This window comes from Arachis ipaensis, chromosome B3 (genome assembly GCF_059453495.1).
Source record: "Arachis ipaensis isolate K30076 ecotype BB chromosome B3, ASM5945349v1, whole genome shotgun sequence".
NCBI classification, from domain to species: domain Eukaryota; kingdom Viridiplantae; phylum Streptophyta; class Magnoliopsida; order Fabales; family Fabaceae; genus Arachis; species Arachis ipaensis.
The window spans coordinates 108,749,264-108,769,377 of NC_142438.1; the positions used below are offsets into that span (position 1 = coordinate 108,749,264).

The 20,114-nt window shown below is 38.8% G+C and overlaps 1 non-coding gene across 1 annotated transcript; it reads left to right on the plus strand.

Annotated features, from left to right (window-relative positions):
• The first annotated feature begins 14,760 nt into the window (after nucleotides 1-14,760).
• Nucleotides 14,761-14,868, plus strand: LOC148571993 (small nucleolar RNA R71). The gene has a single exon (XR_015908206.1). It is a non-coding gene; the product is annotated as a small nucleolar RNA R71 (small nucleolar RNA).
• Nucleotides 14,869-20,114: the final 5,246 nt, after the last annotated feature.

Sequence of the window (20,114 nt, forward strand, 5' to 3'; positions counted from 1 at the left end):
GCCACTGGAAGCGTCAAATCTTCTCTTAACTGAACTGATTCAGTTTCTAACACATGGCTAGCATCAGGAGTGTACTTTTGAAGCTGCGACACGTGAAATACGTCGTGCAGGTTTGAAAGATGGGGTGGTAAAGCCACCCGATACGCCACCGGCCCAATCCTCTCCAAGGTCTGAAATGGACCAATGTATCGAGGATTCAACTTCTTTTCTTTAATCGCTCTACCTACTCCTGTGGTCGGAGTAACTTTTAGGAAAACATGATCTCCTTCCTCAAATTCCAAGGGCTTCCGCCTCTGATCGGCGTAACTCTTTTGGCGACTTTGCGCCGTAAGCATCCTGTCTCGGATTTTCTTGACTTGTTCAGTGGTTTCAGCTATCATTTCTGGCCCCAACAAGCCTTTCTCTCCAGCTTCATACCAACATAGTGGAGATTGACATTTTCTCCCATACAAAGCCTCATACGGAACCATTCCGATGCTCGCATGGTAACTATTATTGTATGCAAACTCTACTAACGGCATATACCGATCCCAACTCGCTGGTTGGTCCAAAACACAAGCTCTCAACATATCCTCTAGTGTTTGGATCGTCCTCTCGGATTGACCATCTGTTTGAGGATGGTACGCTGTACTTAAGCTTAATCGAGTTCCAAAAGCTTTCTGAAATGCACCCCAGAACCTCGAAGTGAAACGAGGATCTCTATCAGAGATTATAGTAGCAGGTACACCATGGAGTCTCACAATCTCCTTTATGTATAACCGAGCTAGCTCCTCAAGGGTGTAAGTCATCCGAACGGGTAAAAAGTGAGCTGACTTCGTCAGTCGGTCCAGATCACCCAGATAGCATCAAAACCAGTCCTAGTCCTTGGCAATCCCGACACAAAGTCCATTGCAATACTTTCCCACTTCCATTGCGGAACCTCTAAGGGTTGCAACATCCCGGAAGGTCTTTGATGTTCAATCTTTACCTTTTGACAAGTTAAGCACTTTGAAACATATTCCGCCACATCATTCTTCATACCCGGCCACCAAAACATCGCCTTTAAATCATGGTACATCTTAGTACTTCCCGGGTGAATGGAGAATCCACTTTTGTGTGCCTCCCTTAAGATATCTTGTCTCAAAGTACCAACATCCGGCACAATGATCCTACCCTTGAATCTCCATAACCCATCTTTTTCTTCCGACACTCTCCACTGTTTTCCTTGCTCGATAGCCGGTAACACCTTCCATAATGCTTCATCATTTTCATGAGCCTTTAGGAGTTCGGACTTAAAGTCGCTCGAGATTTCTAATCGGCTCAAACACAAGGTTCCAGATACTTCTCGAGCACCAATTTTTAGACTCTCGAATCCCTTGAGCAACTTCTCCTCTTGAAGCATCATCCAAGACGCATATAACGACTTTCGACTTAACGCATCCGCCACTATATTCGCCTTTCCAGGATGGTAATTTAACTCAAAGTCGTAGTCCTTCAACAATTCCATCCACCTTCTCTGCCTCATATTAAGCTCTTTCTGATCAAAGAGATACTTCAAGCTCTTATGATCAGAGAAAACTTGGAACTTAACCCCATAGAGATAATGCCTCCACACCTCAAGGCAAACACAACCGCAGCGAGTTCCAAATCGTGCGTAGGGTAACTAACTTCATGAGGTCTCAACTGTCGTGAGGCCTACGCCACCACATTATGATGCTGCATCAGCACGCACCCTAGACCCTTCAACGATGCATCACAGTACACCTCAAAAGACTCGTTCGGCTCAGGTAACACTAACACAGGTGCAGTGGTCAACTTTTTCTTCAATGCCTGAAAGCTCTCCTCACACTCAGGAGTCCAAACAAACAGAGTGTCTTTGCGAGTTAACTTTGTCAACGGCAAAGCTAATTGCGAAAAGCCTTTGATGAACCTTCGGTAATAGCCAGCTAAACCCAGAAAACTCCTTATCTCGGTTACTGTGGTTGGTTGCTTCCAATCCATCACAGCTTCTACCTTAGTTGGATCTACGGCTATTCCCTTCTTACTCACCACGTGACCCAAAAACTTCACCTTATCCTTCCAAAACTCACACTTAGACAGTTTCGCATAGAGTTTCTTCTCCTTTAGAATCTGCAACACGGTCCTCAGGTGTTCCGCATGCTCTTCTTCAGTCTTGGAGTAAATCAGTATGTCGTCAATGAAGACAACAATGAATTTATCCAAAAACGGACGGAATACTCTATTCATGTAATCCATGAATACTGCAGGAGCGTTCGTCAACCCAAAGGACATTACAGTGTACTCGTAATGACCATAACGAGTCCTGAAAGCGGTCTTAGGGATATCCTCACCCCTCACCCTTATCTGGTGATAACCGGATCGCAAATCAATCTTAGAGAAAACCCCAGCTCCTTGTAACTGATCCATGAGATCATCAATCCTCGGCAATGGGTACTTATTCTTTATGGTGACCTTGTTCAGCTGCCTGTAATCCACACAGAGTCGCATACTTCCATCTTTCTTCTTTACCAGTAACACTGGAGCACCCCACGGGGAAACACTTGGTCGGATAAAGTTCTTACCCAACAATTCCTCTAACTGAGACTTTAGCTCGGCCATCTCTAATGGTGACATTCTATAAGGAGCACTTGAGATTGGTCCCGCCCCAGGCACCAACTCAATAGCAAACTCGACCTCTCGGTTAGGTGGAAATTCCTCAATATCATCGGGAAACACTTCCGGAAACTCACACACTACCGGAATCTGATCCAACTTTTGATCATCACCCGAAACACCAGCGGTTAACAACAGGATACCCTGACATTCGATTCCAGAACAGTTCACCATCATCGAATTCAAGTAATAATTATTCACCACGACCGGCCCTTCTGTATCTTCCGGCATAAAGTACACCGACTTTGTAGAACAATCAAGCAGGACATGGTTCTCAGATAACCAGTCCAATCCCAAGATAAGATCAAGACCGATCATCGGTAAGCAGATTAAATTATGGACAAAATCACGCTGCTTGAACCTGAACGAAACTTTCGGGCATCCTAGCCTAGTTACCATGGCTTCATGGGTAGCATTATGTACCTTTAGGTCATAACCTAAGGTTACGATCTTCAATCCTAACTCATGGGCTTTCTCAAATGCAATAAATGAATGCGATGCTCCCGAATTAAATAAAGCATTTAAAGTTTGACCAGCCATTTCACAGTTACCTCGAATGAGTGTCTCGGATCCCTCTGCACCCACAGCTGAGGTGGTGAACACCCGACCAGTCTGTTGTGCTTTCCCAGCACCTTGCTTTTGCTTCTCTGGATAACTTGCGGCTTTATGCCCCGCCTTTCCACAATTGTAGCACAAACCCCATCCGGCTTTGCATGGTGCTCCCGGATGGTGACTTCCACACCTAGTACAAGCTTGATCATTCTGAGGCTGCTTCCCAAACCTTTTCCATTGGGAGTTGTTGTTGTTGGGCCTCCTAAAAGAACCTCCCCTCTTGAAGGGCGGACCTCTAGGTGCAAAGCTCTTCCCTCGATTTTGTGAAAATGATCCTTTGTGACTCCCTTTCTCAGTGGCTGCCCTCTTCACACACTCTTCAGCAACCCTACACTTGTTCACCAACTCGGAGAAAGTCCTAATCTCCATTGACCCCACCGAACCGAAAATATCACTCCGGAGTCCTCCTTCGTACTTAACACACTTCCATTCCTCATATTCCACCGGAGTCCCTTGACACATACGAGAGAATCTGAACAGCTCCTCAAACTTGTCAGTATACTCAGATACGGACATAGTACCCTGCTTCAGCTACAATAATTCAAGCTCCTTGGCCGTCCTAGCAGAAGTCGGAAAGTACTTCTTATAGAACTCCTCTTGGAAGACATCCCAGATGATATAATCATCACCCTGCTGTAAGAGGCGTCGGATTCCTTGCCACCAATGCGACGCTCCACCAGTGAGCAAATAGGTAGCGAACTCCACACGCTGCCCTTCAGGTACCACCTGCGCTTGCAGTGCTCATTCCATAGCCTGAAACCACGTATCGGCTTCAGTCGGGCTAGTAGTTCCCTTGAACTTAGGTGGATTAACCTTCAAAAAGTTCGCCAGTGTCATCGGGCCCTGAACTCCACCTCCGTCATTACCATGGTTGTTCATCTGTTGACCAAGAGCCTCAGCAGTGGCTTGCATAGCAGCAGCCATATTCTCCAACGCAGTCATAAAGTTCAACGGGTCATTAGGGTTAGTCTCCGGCGCACGAGCATTAGTACGACCTCTCCCACGGCCTCTACCGCGTCCACGAGACGCCATCTGGTTCCTCTACACACCAAACAATCGATATTAAGTTGATCAGTCTCAATATCGGAAGTCTAGTGTTTCAAAGTCCCAAATGTATGCTCATGAACGTTTATGCCAATTATATCAAGTAGATATACTAACAGCACATAACACACACACAGAGAATGCACAGAAGCATAGTCAGTCCATCCCTCAGGCTCTATAGGAACGAACTGCTCTGATACCATAATGTAACACCCTACCATACAAAGTCTTATGCTTAAGTCATAATTCAGAGATGGCAAGGTATTACGACCTCTAAAACAAAAATTTAGTACGTATAGTAGTATGAATAATTGATTATAACTAGGAGCCTTTGTAGAAAAAGGGGGTAAACAAAAACCGTAACTCGAACGGGCAACACTCCGATCGACAACGTAACGAACCGGGATAAGCTAACGCGAGATCATATATATAAAGAGTATCAAAAACAGGAATATCAAGACTCAAAATCCGGCTGCGAAGGTAACCGGTTCGAGCATAGCAATATATACATATAATAAAATAAGGAAAACCCCAAGGAAAACCCAAAGGGACATAAATACAGAAAACCTATTCTCCAAAAATCCCCTCTAGAAGGAGTCGTCACAGTTTGTATTATTTAATGGAGATAAAAGTATCTAAACAAGATATATAACCCAAAACAGAGTCCCAAGAACAAAGGATCTTCGCTAATCCAGAAGTCTCCAGCATGCCTCAACGAGAAGCCTCGCGTCCTGCATCTGAAAACCACAAAATCCGCATGGGTGAGAACCAGAGGTCCCCAGTACGGTAACAGCTTCCACATATATAATACATAATAATAGAGGAAAGCCGAAGGCAATCCTAGAACTTCCTCCAGGAAATATCAAAGCTTATAAACAAGCTAAATCGTAAGCGGCAACTAACTAAAGATCCTTCAGTCTAACTAATACTTCCCTTTCTACTTCCTTCAGACCTCCCAACAACCAGCAGGAGTATAATATAGCAAACACAGTTATATCAGACAAGAGATTTACAAATAGGAACAAATAAGGCATTTAGGCAATTAGCAAGTAATATGCAGTCAAATAGGCAATCTCAAACAATTCATGTAGTATGCTTATGATGCATGCCTGTCCCTAGTGGCTGATGATATCATCTGTCGGTTATAGAGCCAACCCGACAAGTCCTGGTAGCTAGCCATTGGACTGTCCCTCTGTCGTGCATCCCCAACTCGAGTTATACTCATCATAAACTTGATCATAATCATGATCCATATCCATCACCCTCACTGGTGAATATTTATCCATCACCATCACTGGTGAATATTTATGGGGGCGAGCTCATCCGGGCCTTTCACAGTGCCCGGCCACACTTACGACATAGGGTCAAAAGAGCTTCGAGTCTCAACCTGGAGCACATGGTGGCTAGCCATTGCTACTACCCAGGGAAACCCTCATCTCCAATGGTGGAAGTGCAAACCTTCACAATTCAATCAACATCATATATGCATTTATACTTGGCCATAAACATGGCTCCGCCGTAACACGGCAATAATCTAGCCATCCAGCTCACGGTTAAATCCATAACCAGCCAATTCATTAACAATTACGGCCCTTCGGCCCATGGCACAACAAGCACTTCCACCGCCATTATCCGCATCTCACATAATCATCTTTGATCCTCAATGATCATTCATTTTTCCCTTGCTTCACTCGCAAGTTACCACATTCACTAGCCCTTTTTCTCATGCTAGGCATATCATAATGATTTAAGACATAAGTGGTGAGATCGGAGGCTTAGAAGTATGAAATTTGGCTTTTAAAACTCAAAAATCAACTTTGGGATGAAAACAGGTCCACGCGTACGCGCACTCCACGCGCACTCCACGCGCACGCGTGGATGGCGCTTTCTCGAAGAACGGCGCGTACGCACCAAGTGCGCCTATGCGCGAGGGGTCATTCTGCTAAAAATTTTCTAAGTTAAAAGCTGCAGAATTTACAGATTCAAACCCCAATCTTCCGACGGACATAACTTCCTCATTTTAAATCGTTTTTCACTCGTTCTTCGAACGGCATGGACATCCTGGATCCAATTTCATTTCTAAACAGATTTGGCAGAAATCAGAGATCCGTAGTCCAAGTTATGTCCCGTCAAAGTATGCCCAAAAACCATGTTTTCATACAAAACCACAAGGTGCCATTTTCAAAACAAGCCACTTTCAACTCTTTTCAAAATCAATCAAACATGCCAATTTCAATCCTTCTCTTTGAAATCATTCAAAATGTACCAAAATCAACAACAAGCCATCCTCAACTCACACATTGACACTTTACCAAGGTTTCCAAAACCACATCCAACCATTTTAACACTTCTCAATCAAATGGCTAAAGGACAAACACAATATCATGTCATACATCCTTCCTCATCCCAATTTCCAATAATACCATTTCCAATTAACCATCATTATACATAATCAACATCATACTCACCATCAACATGGTACCACCCATCAATTCAACCTCAATCATCCATCAAGCATATATCACAACATGCATTTCTCATATTTCACACAATCAAGGCATCAATATTCATAATCACATATATGAACACATCATATATTTCAACCATTCAACAACACCAACAATTCAATGCCTATCTTAGGGCCTCTAGCCTAAGTATTTCCTACCACATTACATATTAGATACGGGAAACTAAAACCATACCTTAGCCGATTTCCCAAGCTCAACCGGAGCACTTCCAAACCACTTTTCCTCAAGCTCTCAAGGTCTCAACACCTCCAAGAACAGATTTTATCACACAAAACCCTCTTCCAAGCTTTCCAAAATCACCAATCAAGCTCCAATATTCACATATACACAACCTAAGCCACAATCATCATACCCATACACAACATCTCAATACCCAAACATCATAGAACAACAAATTATACTAGGGTTGAGAATCTTACCACACCCAAGGTCCAAAGAGACAAGATTAACCTTCTTCTTCAAGAGAGTTGGGTCCTATAACATCAAAGAACCCAAAATCTCAACATTTTTGCTCATGAAACTCGAAATCAAGGGCTGGAATTTCGAACAGTAAAACGTGGCTTATCTCAAGATTAATTGTATGGGTTTTGTAGAGCTCTCCGCGGTGAACGCGTGGCCGCAAACGGTGCGGCAATCGGAGCTCTAGATCAAAAGTTATGGTGGTTTGAAGATCAACCAAGGGAGAGAACTTGAGAGAGTGTTCTCCCCTCCATGGCCTCCATTTCAGCGTGTTTAGTGTCTCAAATGAGGAGAGAGAGTGCTGAAAACTAGGGTTTTGGTTTAGTTTAGTTGGGCCAAGGGCCCACTTTGGGTCCGATTGGCCCGGTTTGGCCCGTTCGGTCCAATCTTGGTCCGATTTCTATAAAATTGGTACCGAAATTCTCGTCTCAATTTCCTCTATCATATTAAGCCATAAAAATAACATTTTTGGCTTTCTAGAATAAATTCTCATTTATGGGTTAATTAGCCGTTAATTAACCGGATCTTACAACGCGCACATATCATCCACGCGTACACATGAGAAGGACATTCATGGCCACGCGTACGCGTCACCCACGCGCACGTGTGAAGAGGGAATTTGCAGGCAATGCGCACGCGTCGACCACGCGTACGCGTAACGCTGGTCGCGTGACCTCATTAAAGGCAATACGCTGGGGGAAATTTCTGAGCTTTCCAGACCCAAATCCAACTGATTTCTGAGGCTATTTGATGCAGAATTCAAGATTGGACAAAGGGGGAGCAATTAGATTAGCTTAGGATGATGCTTTAGGTAGTTTTCTAGAGAGAGAAGCTCCATCTTTTCTCTAAAATTAGGGTTCTTAGTTTATTTTCATCTTAGATTTAGGTTTAATTACTTGTTTTGATTTAGTCTCCTTTACTTTTCCTTATTGATTTACTTTAATTTTCATAGTTCCTCTTGTTAATTTCTCTTTTGTGCCTCTTTTTAGTTTATGAACACTTTTGTTTATTTTAATTTCCTTTAATGCAATTGATGTCTTTTTATGTTTCTTTGATGTTTGCTTGATATCTTGTTGTTATTTTCTTGCATTGTGTAGTTGTAGAATTTATTATTCTTCTATTTTACTATGCTTTTCTTTTATACCTTTCAATTGTTTGACAAAATACTTGGTTGGATGTTAGAGTAGCTTTTTGAGCATTCTTGGCTTGGAAAGAGAAATTAGGAAATCTTGAGTCATTAATACCCAACTTATGTTGGTGATCTAGGTTTGTTAGTTAATATTGTTTCTATTGACTCTAATCTCTTGCTAATTCAATTAGTGAGTTGATTAGGACTTTTGAATTGAGATTAACTAGTCCTATTTGACTTTCTTCCTATGTTGAAGATAATATGGTACATTCTTCCGATGTAGAAGATGACTTAATAGGATTAGCTCTTATTAATGATTGTATGATAATTAATGACTAGGATAGAAAGCCTATATTCTCAATCCTTGCCATTTATGTCTCTCTTTATTACTTGCTTTCTTTAGTTGTTTGATTTTTTTTTGTCATTTATTTTCTTGCCCTTTTATCAACCAACCCCTTGAAACACATAACCAATAATTGAGCACTCGATTATGATTCCTAGGGAGAACGACCCGGGACTAATACTCTCGGTTATTTTTATTGGGTTGGACCTGTGACAAATAAAATTAAACTTTGATTGAGAATTACTTGTCGGTTTGGAACTATACTTGCAACGAAGTTATTTCTTCTTACTGAGAAGAAATTTTAAGCCGACGGTTTTGCTCTTTCACTTACTCTTTACAAAATTCTGTGCTTTTGGTGTGCGAAATCGTGATCATTCCATTCCTTGGTAACGGCGCTAAAAATTCAATACGCACGTTCATGATCTTATATCTGTTTCACAACTTCGTACAACTAACCAGCAAGTGCACTAGGTCGTCCAAGTAATAAACCTTACGTGAGTAAGGGTCGATCCCACGGAGATTGTCGGCTTGAAGCAAGCTATGGTCACCTTGTAAATCTCAGTCAGGCGGATTAAATTGTATTAAGAAATTATAGTGGATGAAAATAAATAAAATATAAAATAGGATAGTGGTACTTATGTAATTCATTGGTGAGAATTTCAGATAAGCGTATAGAGATGCTTTCGTTCCTCTGATCTCTGCTTTCCTGCTGTCTTCATCCAATCAATCCTACTCCTTTCCATGGAAAGCTTTATGTAGGGCATCACTGTTGTCAATGGCTACATCCCATCCTCCTGTGAAAATGGTCCAACGCGCTGTCACTGCATGGCTAATCATCTGTCGGTTCTCGATCATACTGGAATAGGATTTACTATCCTTTTGCGTCTGTCACTACACCTAGCACTCACGAGTTTGAAGCTCGTCACAGCCATCCCTTCCCATATCCTACTCAGAATACCATAGACAAGGTTTAGACTTTCCGGATCTCAGGAATGGCCATCCATGGGTTCTAACTTATACCACGAAGACGCTAATAACTCGGACTCGGTCCCCTGTATTAGATATCCAAGAGATATCCATTCAATCTAAGGTAGAACGGAAGTGGTTGTCAGGCACGCGTTCATAAGTTGAGAATGATGATGACTGTCACGATCATCACATCCATCATATTGAAGTGTGAATGAATATCTTAGAAGCGGAATAAGTTGAATTGAATAGAAAAACAATAGTACTTTGCATTAATCTTTGAGGAACAGCAGAGCTCCACACCTTAATCTATGGTGTGTAGAAACTCTACCGTTGAAAAATACATAAGTGAAAGGTTCAGGCATGGCCAAATGGCCAGCCCCCATGATCTAAGAACTAAACGTCCCAAGATGTCTAATACAATAGTAAAAAGTCCTATTTATACTAAACTAGTTACTAGGGTTTACAAAATTGAGTAAATGATGTAGAAATCCACTTCCGGGGCCCACTTGGTGTGTGCTTGGACTGAGCTTAAATTTTACACGTGGAGAGGTCATTCTTGGAGTTGAACGCCAGTTTGTAACATGTTTCTGGCGTTGAACTCCACTTTGCAACTTGTTTCTGGCGTTTGACTCCAAAATGCAGCATGAAATTGGCGTTGAACGCCAGTTTACGTCATCAATCCTTATTCAAAGTATGAACTATTATATATTTCTGGAAAGCCCTGGATGTCTACTTTCTAACGCAATTGGACGCGCACCATTTGGAGTTCTGTAGCTACATAAAATCCACTTTGAATGCAGGGAGGTCAGAATCCAACAGCATCTGCAGTCCTTCTTCAACCTCTGAATCTGATTTTTGCTCAGGTCCCTCAATTTCAGCCAGAAAATACCTGAAATCACAAAAAATAAACAAACTCATAGTAAAGTCCAGAAATGTGATTTTTAATTAAAAACTAATAAAAATATACTAAAAACTAACTAAATCATACTGAAAACATACTAAAAACAATGCCAAAAAGCGTATAAATTATCCGCTCATCACAACACCAAACTTAAATTGTTGCTTGTCCCCAAGCAACTGAAAATCAAATAGGATAAAAAGAAGAGAATATACTATAAATTCCAAAATATCAATGAAACATAGCTCCAATTAGATGAGCGGGACTTGTAGCTTTTTGCCTCTTGAATAGTTTTGGCATCTCACTTTATCCATTGAAGTTCAGAATGATTGGCATCTATAGGAACTCAGAGTTCAGATAGTGTTATTGATTCTCCTAGTTCAGTATGTTGATTCTTGAACACAGCTACTTTATGAGTCTTGGCCGTGGCCCTAAGCACTTTGTTTTCCAGTATTACCACCGGATAGATAAATGCCACAGATACATAATTGGGTGAACCTTTTCAGATTGTGACTCAGCTTTGCTAAAGTCCCCAATTAGAGGTGTCCAGGGTTCTTAAGCACACTCTTCTTTTGCTTTGGACCTTGACTTTAACCGCTCAGTCTCAAGTTTTCACTTGACACCTTCACGCCACAAGCACATGGTTAGGGACAGCTTGGTTTAGCCGCTTAGGCCAGGATTTTATTCCTTTAGGCCCTCCTATCCACTGATGCTCAAAGCCTTGGGATCCTTTTTATTTACCCTTACCTTTTGGTTTTAAGGGTTATTGGCTTTTTGCTCTTGCCTTTTGGTTTTAAGAGCTTTTGGCTTTTTCTGCTTGCTTTTTCTTTTTCTTTCTATTATTATTTTTTTTCGCCATTTTTCTCTTTTTTTTTGCAAGCTTTCTGTATTCACTGCTTTTTCTTGCTTCAAGAATCAATTTTATGATTTTTCAGATTATCAAATACATTTCTCCTGTTCATCATTCTTTCAAGAGCCAACATATTTAACATTCATAAACAACAACTTCAAAAGACATATGCACTGTTCAAGCATTCATTCAGAAAAAAAAAGTATTGTCACCACATCAAAATAATTAAACTAGTTTCAAAGATGAATTTGAAACCATGTACTTCTTGTTCTTTTGTAATTAAAACACTTTTCATTCAAGAGAGGTGATGGATTCATAGGACATTCATAACTTTAAGGCATAGATACTTAAATACTAATGATCATGTAATAAGACTCAAACATAAATAAACATAAAGCTCAAAAATCGAAAAACAGTAAATTTAAGAACAAGGAATGAGTCCACCTTAGTGATGGTGGCATTTTCTTCTTGAGGAACCAATGATGTCCTTGAGCTCTTCTATGTCTCTTCCTTGTCTTTGTTGCTCCTCCCTCATAGCTCTTTGATCTTCTCTAATTTCATGGAGGATGATGGAGTGCTCTTGATGCTCCTATCCTTAGTTGCTCCCAATAATTGTGTGGAGGAAATGTATCCCCTGAGGTATCTCAGGGATCTCTTGATTTGCAGTCAAATGTTCTACCACTGAGCTATAGACCCTTGAGATGAATCTCTCCATCTCCTATGACTCGGAGGTGGAAGCTTTTGTCTTCCCTTTCCTCTTTCTAGAGGTTTCTCTGGCCTTAGGTGCCATCAATGGTTATGGAAAAATAAAAAAAGCTATGCTTTTACCACACCAAACTTAGAATGTTGCTCGCCCTCGAGCAAAAGAAGAAAGAATAGTAGAAGAAGAAGAAGATATGGAGGAGATGGAGGGATGTGTGTATTCGGCTATATGGGTGGGAAAGAGATTTTGAATTTTGAAGGTAGGTGGGGTGTATGGATGTGAGTGGTGAATGAAAAACAGAAGGGATGACTGTGAATGGAGAGAGAGAGAGAGAGGGTGATATAGGATTAGGAGGAGGGAAGGTGAGTAGAGGTATGTGGGGATCCAGTGGGTCCACAGATCCTGAGGTGAACCTGTGGGGTCCACAGATCCTGAGGTGTCAAGGATTTACATTTCTGCACCAATTAGGCATGTAAAATGCCTTTGCATGCATTTCTGGCGTTTAGACGCCGAAGTGATGCATGTTCTGGGCGTTCAACGCCCATATGCAGCATATTTCTGGCGTTGAACGCCAGCTTCATGCTTGTTTCTGGCGTTCAGCACCAGCTCCATGCTCTGTTCTGGCGTTGAACGCCAGCCAGATGCTCCTTACTGGCGTTTAAACGCCAGTAAGCCCTTCCTCCAGGGTGTTCTATTTCCAATGCTGTTTTTCATTCTGTTTTTTATTTTTCAGTAGTTTTTGTGACTCCACATGATCATCAACCTAATAAAACATGAAATAACAAAGAGAAAATAAAATAAAAATAATTAAATAACATTGGATTGCCTCCTAATAAGCGCTTTTTTAATGTCAATAGCTTGGCAGTGGGCTCTCATGGAGCCACACAAGTGATCAGGTCAATTTTATAGACTCCCAACACCAAACTTAGAGTTTAGATATGGGAGTTCAACACCAAACTTAGAGTTTGGCTGAGGCCTCCCAACACCAAACTTAGAGTTTGATTGTGGGGGCTTTGTTTGACTCTGTAGTGAGAGAAGCTTTTCATGCTTCCTCTCCATGGTTACAGAAGGAGAACCTTCAGTTTTCAACACAAGGGAGTCCTCATTCTATTGAAGGATCGATTCTCCTCTGTCCACATCAATCACAGCTCTTGCTATGGCTAGGAAGGGTCTTCCAAGAATGATGGATTCATCCTCATCCTTCCCAGTATCCAGGATTATGAAATCAGCAGGGATGTAAAGGCCTTCAACCTTTACTAACACGTCCTCTACCTGACCATAAGCCTATTTTCTTGAGTTGTCTGCCATCTCTAATGAGATTCTGGCAGCTTGCACCTTAAAGATTCCCAGTTTCTCCATTACAGAGAGGGGCATGAGGTTTATCCCTGACCCAAGGTCACACAGAGCCTTCTCAAAGGTCATGGTTCCTATGGTGCAAGGTATTAAGAACTTTCCAGGATCTTGTTTCTTCTGAGGCAATTTCAGTTGATCCAGATCACTCAGTTCATTGGTGAGCAAGGGAGGTTCATCGTCCCAAGTCTCATTACCAAATAATTTGGCATTCAGCTTCATGATTGCACCAAGGTACTTGGCAACTTGCTCTTCAGTAACATCTTCATTCTCTTCAGAAGAAGAATATTCATCAGAGCTCATGAATGGCATAAGGAGGTTTAATGGAATCTCTATGGTCTCCAGATGAGCCTCAGAATCCTTTGGTTCCTCAGAGGGAAACTCCTTATTGATCTCTGGACATCCCAGGAGGTCTTCCTCACTGGGATTCTCGTCCTCCTCCTCCCTTGTAGGTTCGGCCATGATGATCAATTCAATGGCCTTGCACTCTCTTTTTGGGTTTTCTTCTGTATTGCTTGGGAGAATACTATGAGGGGTTTCAGTGATCCTTTTACTCAGCTGGCCCACTTGTGCTTCCAAATTTCTAATGGAGGACCTTGTTTCATTCATGAAACTCAGAGTGGCCTTAGATAGATCAGAGACTAAATTTGCTAAGCTAGATGGATTCTGCTCAGAATTCTCTGTCTGTTGCTGAGTGGATGATGGAAAAGGTTTACTATTGTTAAACCTTTTCTTCCACCATTATTAAAGCCATTTTGAGGCCTTTGTTGATCCTTCCATGAGAGATTCAGGTGATTTCTCCATGAGAAATTATAGATGTTTCCATAGGGTTCACCCATGTAATTCACCTCTGCTATTACAGGGTTCTCAGGATCATAAGCTTCTTCCTCAGAAGATGTCTCTTGAGTACTGTTGGATGCAGCTTGTATTCCATTCAGACTCTAAGAAATCATATTGACTTGCTGAGTCAATATTTTATTCTGAGCCAATATGACATTCAGAGTATCAATTTCAAGAACTCCCTTCTTCTGAGGCGTCCCATTACTCACAGGATTCCTCTCAGAAGTGTACATGAACTGGTTATTAGCAACCATGTCAATGAGTTCTTGAGCTTCTGCAGGTGTTTTCTTTAGGTGAATGGATCCACCTGCAGAAGTATCCAATGACATCTTAGCTAATTCAGACAGACCATCATGGAATATATCCGGGATGGTCCATTCTGAAAGCATGTCAAAAGGACACTTTTTGGTCAGTTGCTTATATCTCTCCCAAGCTTCATAGAGGGATTCACCTTCTTTCTGTCTGAAGGTTTGAACATCCACTCTAAGCTTACTCAACTTTTGAGGAGGAAAGAACTTGGCTAAGAAAGCCGTGACCAGCTTATCCCAAGAGTTCAGGCTATCTTTGGGTTGAGAGTTCAACCACACTCTAGCTCTGTCTCTTACAGCAAACGGGAAAAGCATAAGCCTGTGGACCTCGGGGTCAACCCCATTGGTCTTAACAGTGTCACAGATCTGCAAGAACTCAGTTAAGAACTGAAAAGGATCTTCAGATGGAAGTCCATGAAACTTGCAGTTCTGTTGCATCAGAGAAACTAATTGAGGTTTCATCTCAAAATTGTTTGCTCCAATGGCAGGAATGGAGATGCTTCTTCCATGTAAATTGGAATTAGGTGCAGTAAAGTCACCGAGCATCCTCCTTGCATTATTATTATTTTCGGCTGCCATCTCCTCTTCTTGTTCGAAAATTCCTGTAAGGTTGTCTCTAGATTGTTGTATTTTAACTTCTCTTAATTTCCTTTTCAGAGTCCTTTCAGGTTCAGGATCTGCTTCAACAAGAATGTTCTTGTCCTTGCTCCTGCTCATATGACAAAGAAGGGAATAACAAAGAAAATATGGAATCCTCTATGTCACAGTATAGAGATTCCTTCGTGTGAGTAGAAGAAGAAAAGAATGTAATGTAAAGAAGAGAAGAGGGAAAACTCGAACACAGAGAGGGAGGTGGTGTTCGAATTTTTGGATGGAAGAGAAGTGTTAGTAGATGAATAAATAAATAGAAGGAGATGAGAGAGAGAATTTCGAAATTTAATTAAAATAAAAATTAAAATTGAAAGTTAGATTTTAAAAACTAAAGTTGAAATTAAATTAAAATTAAAACAATTAGTTAATTAAAAAGGAATTTTGAAAAAGGAGAGAGGGAATTTTCGAAAATAAGAGAGAGAGGATTAGTTAGGTAGTTTTGAAAAAGATATGATTGAAACAAAAAGATAAGATTGATTGAAAAAGTTTTGAAATTTGTTTTTGAAAAAGATTTGATTGAAATTTAAAAAGATATGATTGAAACAAAAAGATAAGAATTGAAAATCAATTTTTTTTAAAAGGATAAGAAGTTAGAAAAGATTTTGAAATTGAATTTGAAAAAGATATAATTGAAATTTTAATTTGAAAAAGATTTGAAAAGAAAATTTAAAAAGTTTTGATTTTGAAAACTAAAGTTGATTACTTGACTAACAAGAAACTAAAAAGATATGATTCTAGAGTTTAAAGATTGAATCTTTCTTAATAAGCAAGTAACAACTTGAAATTTTTCAATCAATCATATTAAATGTTAGTAAAGATTTTGAAAATTAAGAAATAAAATAAGAAAAAGATTTTGAAAATCAAATTTAAAAATTTTTCGAAAATATGAAGGTAAAATGAAAAAGATTTGATTTTTGAAAAAGATTTTGAAAAGATAAGATTTTTAAATTGAAAATTTGATTTGAGCCATAAGAAACAATTAAATTTAAAAACTTTTTGACTAAATCAAATCATATTTTCGAAAATTTTGAGTAAAAGAAGGAAAAGATATTTTTTTTTTTTTGAATTTTTAATGAAGAAAGAGAAAAACATGAAAAAGACTCATAACATAAAAATTATGAATCAAAACACACAATACATGCAAGAACACTATGAATGTCAAGATGAACACCAAGAACACTTTGAAGATCAAGATGAACATCAAGACTTATTTTTGAAAATTTTTAATGAAAGAAAAACATGTAAGACACCAAACTTAGAAATTTTTAAACTTTAGAAACTAACAAATTAAAAATGCATATGAAAAACAAGAAAAGACACAAAACAAGAAAATATGAAGATCAAACAAGAAGACTTACCAAGAACAACTTGAAGATCATAAAAAACATTATGAATGCATGAATTTTCGAAAAATGCATAAATTTTTAGAAAAAAAAATGCAATTGACAACAAACTTAAAAATTGACTCTAGACTTAAACAAGAAACAAAAAATATTTTTGATTTTATGATTTTAGTAATTTTTTTTTTGGATTTTTGTATATTTTTATTTTTTATTTTTTTGAAAACATATAGGGAAAAGGAAGCAATGAATTCAAAGTCCTCAATCAAGATTCCAGGAATCATACCAGGTTAGTCTAAAGCTTGATGGCCAGCCAAATTTCAGCATACCATTTTGAAACTTTAGAATTCATTCTTAAAAATTTTAAAATAATTTTCGAAAACAAAGGGAAAAATTTTTTTGAAAGATTTTTGAAAACAATTTTTTTTTTAAAATAAAACGAAAAAGAAAATTACCTAATATGAGCAACAAGATGAACCGTTAGTTGTCCAAACTCGAACAATCCCCGGCAACGGCACCAAAAACTTGGTGTGCGAAATCGTGATCATTCCATTCCTTGGTAACGGCGCTAAAAACTCAATACGCACGTTCATGATCTTATATCTGTTTCACAACTTCGTACAACTAACCAGCAAGTGCACTAGGTCTTCCAAGTAATAAACCTTACGTGAGTAAGGGTCGATCCCACGGAGATTGTCGGCTTGAAGCAAGCTATGGTCACCTTGTAAATCTCAGTCAGGCGGATTAAATTGTATTAAGAAATTATAGTGGATGAAAATAAATAAAATATAAAATAGGATAGTGGTACTTATGTAATTCATTGGTGAGAATTTCAGATAAGCGTATAGAGATGCTTTCGTTCCGCTGATCTCTGCTTTCCTGCTGTCTTCATCCAATCAATCCTACTCCTTTCCATGGCAAGCTTTATGTAGGGCATCACTGTTGTCAATGGCTACATCCCATCCTCCTGTGAAAATGGTCCAATGCGCTGTCACTGCATGGCTAATCATCTGTCGGTTCTCGATCATATTGGAATAGGATTTACTATCCTTTTGTGTCTGTCACTACGCCCAGCACTCGCGAGTTTGAAGCTCGTCACAGCCATCCCTTCCCAGATCCTACTCGGAATACCACAGACAAGGTTTAGACTTTCTGGATCTCAGGAATGGCCATCCATGGGTTCTAACTTATACCACAAAGACGCTAATAACTCGGACTCAGTCCCTTGTATTAGATATCCAAGAGATATCCATTCAATCTAAGGTAGAACGAAAGTAGTTGTCAGGCATGCGTTCATAAGTTGAGAATGATGATGACTGTCACGATCATCACATCCATCATATTGAAGTGTGAATGAATATCTTAGAAGCGGAATAAGTTGAATTGAATAGAAAAACAATAGTACTTTGCATTAATCTTTGAGGAACAGCAGAGCTCCACACCTTAATCTATGGTGTGTAGAAACTCTACCGTTGAAAAATACATAAGTGAAAGGTTCAGGCATGGCCGAATGGCCAGCCCCCATGATCTAAGAACTAAACGTCCCAAGATGTCTAATACAATAGTAAAAAGTCCTATTTATACTAAACTAGTTACTAGGGTTTACAGAATTGAGTAAATGATGTAGAAATCCACTTCCGGGGCCCACTTGGTGTGTGCTTGGGCTGAGCTTGAAGTTTACACGTGGAGAGGTCATTCTTGGAGTTGAACGCCAGTTTGTAACGTGTTTCTGGCGGTGAACTCCACTTTGCAACTTGTTTCTGGCGTTTGACTCTAGAATGCAGCATGGAACTGGCGTTGAACGCCAGTTTATGTCATCAATACTTATTCAAAGTATGGACTATTATATATTTCTGGAAAGCCCTGGATGTTTACTTTCCAACGCACTTAGAAGCGCACCATTTGGAGTTTTGTAGCTCCAGAAAATCCACTTTGAATGCAGGGAGGTCAGAATCCAACAGCATCTGCAGTCCTTCTTCAACCTCTGAATCTGATTTTTGCTCAGGTCCCTCAATTTTAGCCAGAAAATACATGAAATCACAGAAAAACACACAAACTCATAGTAAAGTCCAGAAATATGATTTTTAATTAAAAACTAATAAAAATATACTAAAAACTAACTAAATCATACTGAAAACATACTAAAAATAATGCCAAAAAGCGTATAAATTATCCGCTCATCAGCTTTCTAAAAAATTACTGGTAAAAAGAATTGCTGGTTCCAAATTCAAGAAATGAAAAGATTAAGAAAAGCTTCCTTAAAAAGTGAAAAAGAAAATAGGAGTAAAAATTAGAATTAGAAAATAATTAAAACAAAAAATATAACTATAATAATAATGAATAAAGAATAGAATCTTCAAATTATATTTTTAGCCCTTCTTTATTTGTTAACTCAAAAAAGAAGAGAATAGAGGAATTAAATATCCTCTATTATGTTTATTTTGAAATAGTTTGAACGTATATAATGAAATTAACCTTTTTATTTCTTTATGGAATTATGTTAAATCAGAAAATATAAATTTACTAGCTTTATAAACAATGTCCAACTATATCAGAGAGATATAAATATATATATATAACAGTTGATCAGAGGCAAAGAACTAGCACATGTGAATGCTAATAAAATTAGATGGATTAATGCTATGTGAGCCATCTTTATATATATTTCTCTTTTATATTTTTAACTTTAATATTAACATGATTATGAATAGAAATTAAATCAAGAAAAATAAATAATAAAAGCAGAGAAAATACAATTTTGGTATATGAATCACAAAATGTTATCAATTAATCACAAACTGACATATCTCAGTTAGTCAAGCATAGCACTGAAATGTATGTTAAAAAAAAATCAAATGAAAAACATGTCATTATTGAAATATGAAAATAATTCTTATTAATATACTTTTTTTTTTTAAATTATTGATAGAGAAGACATATACAATTGTGTGAGTATACATATTTCTCCTTCTATTTTTTTGTGCACTCATTTATTTCCAAGAAATTTTTGTCTAGTTTTTATTATTTTATCTATTCTTTGGTCTACTTGGCCGCCAATGTTAAAGCTTCAAATTGTCAATATGACCAGAAATTTGCATTGTTCACTATAGTCTTATTTATTTATTTATTATTTTTTAATTACTCTAGCACGGAAAATTTTATATTACAACTTGAGATGTGTCGTCTAAGAAGATGGTACTGTATGTGTGGATATATATCATACATAGTAATTTGGTTGTGTGCAATGAAAGTGACAAGTGTTATTATATAAGAGACAAAACTAAAAGACGAAACTAAAAGAATCTAATACATGATGGAAACGTGGAGAATAATGTAGTATTTACCTCATGCATCTTCCTAATCAACCTTAATAAAATGGCATAAAGTTTATTCGCTCTATGAATATAATCAATCATACATAGTTGATCGCAGAAATAT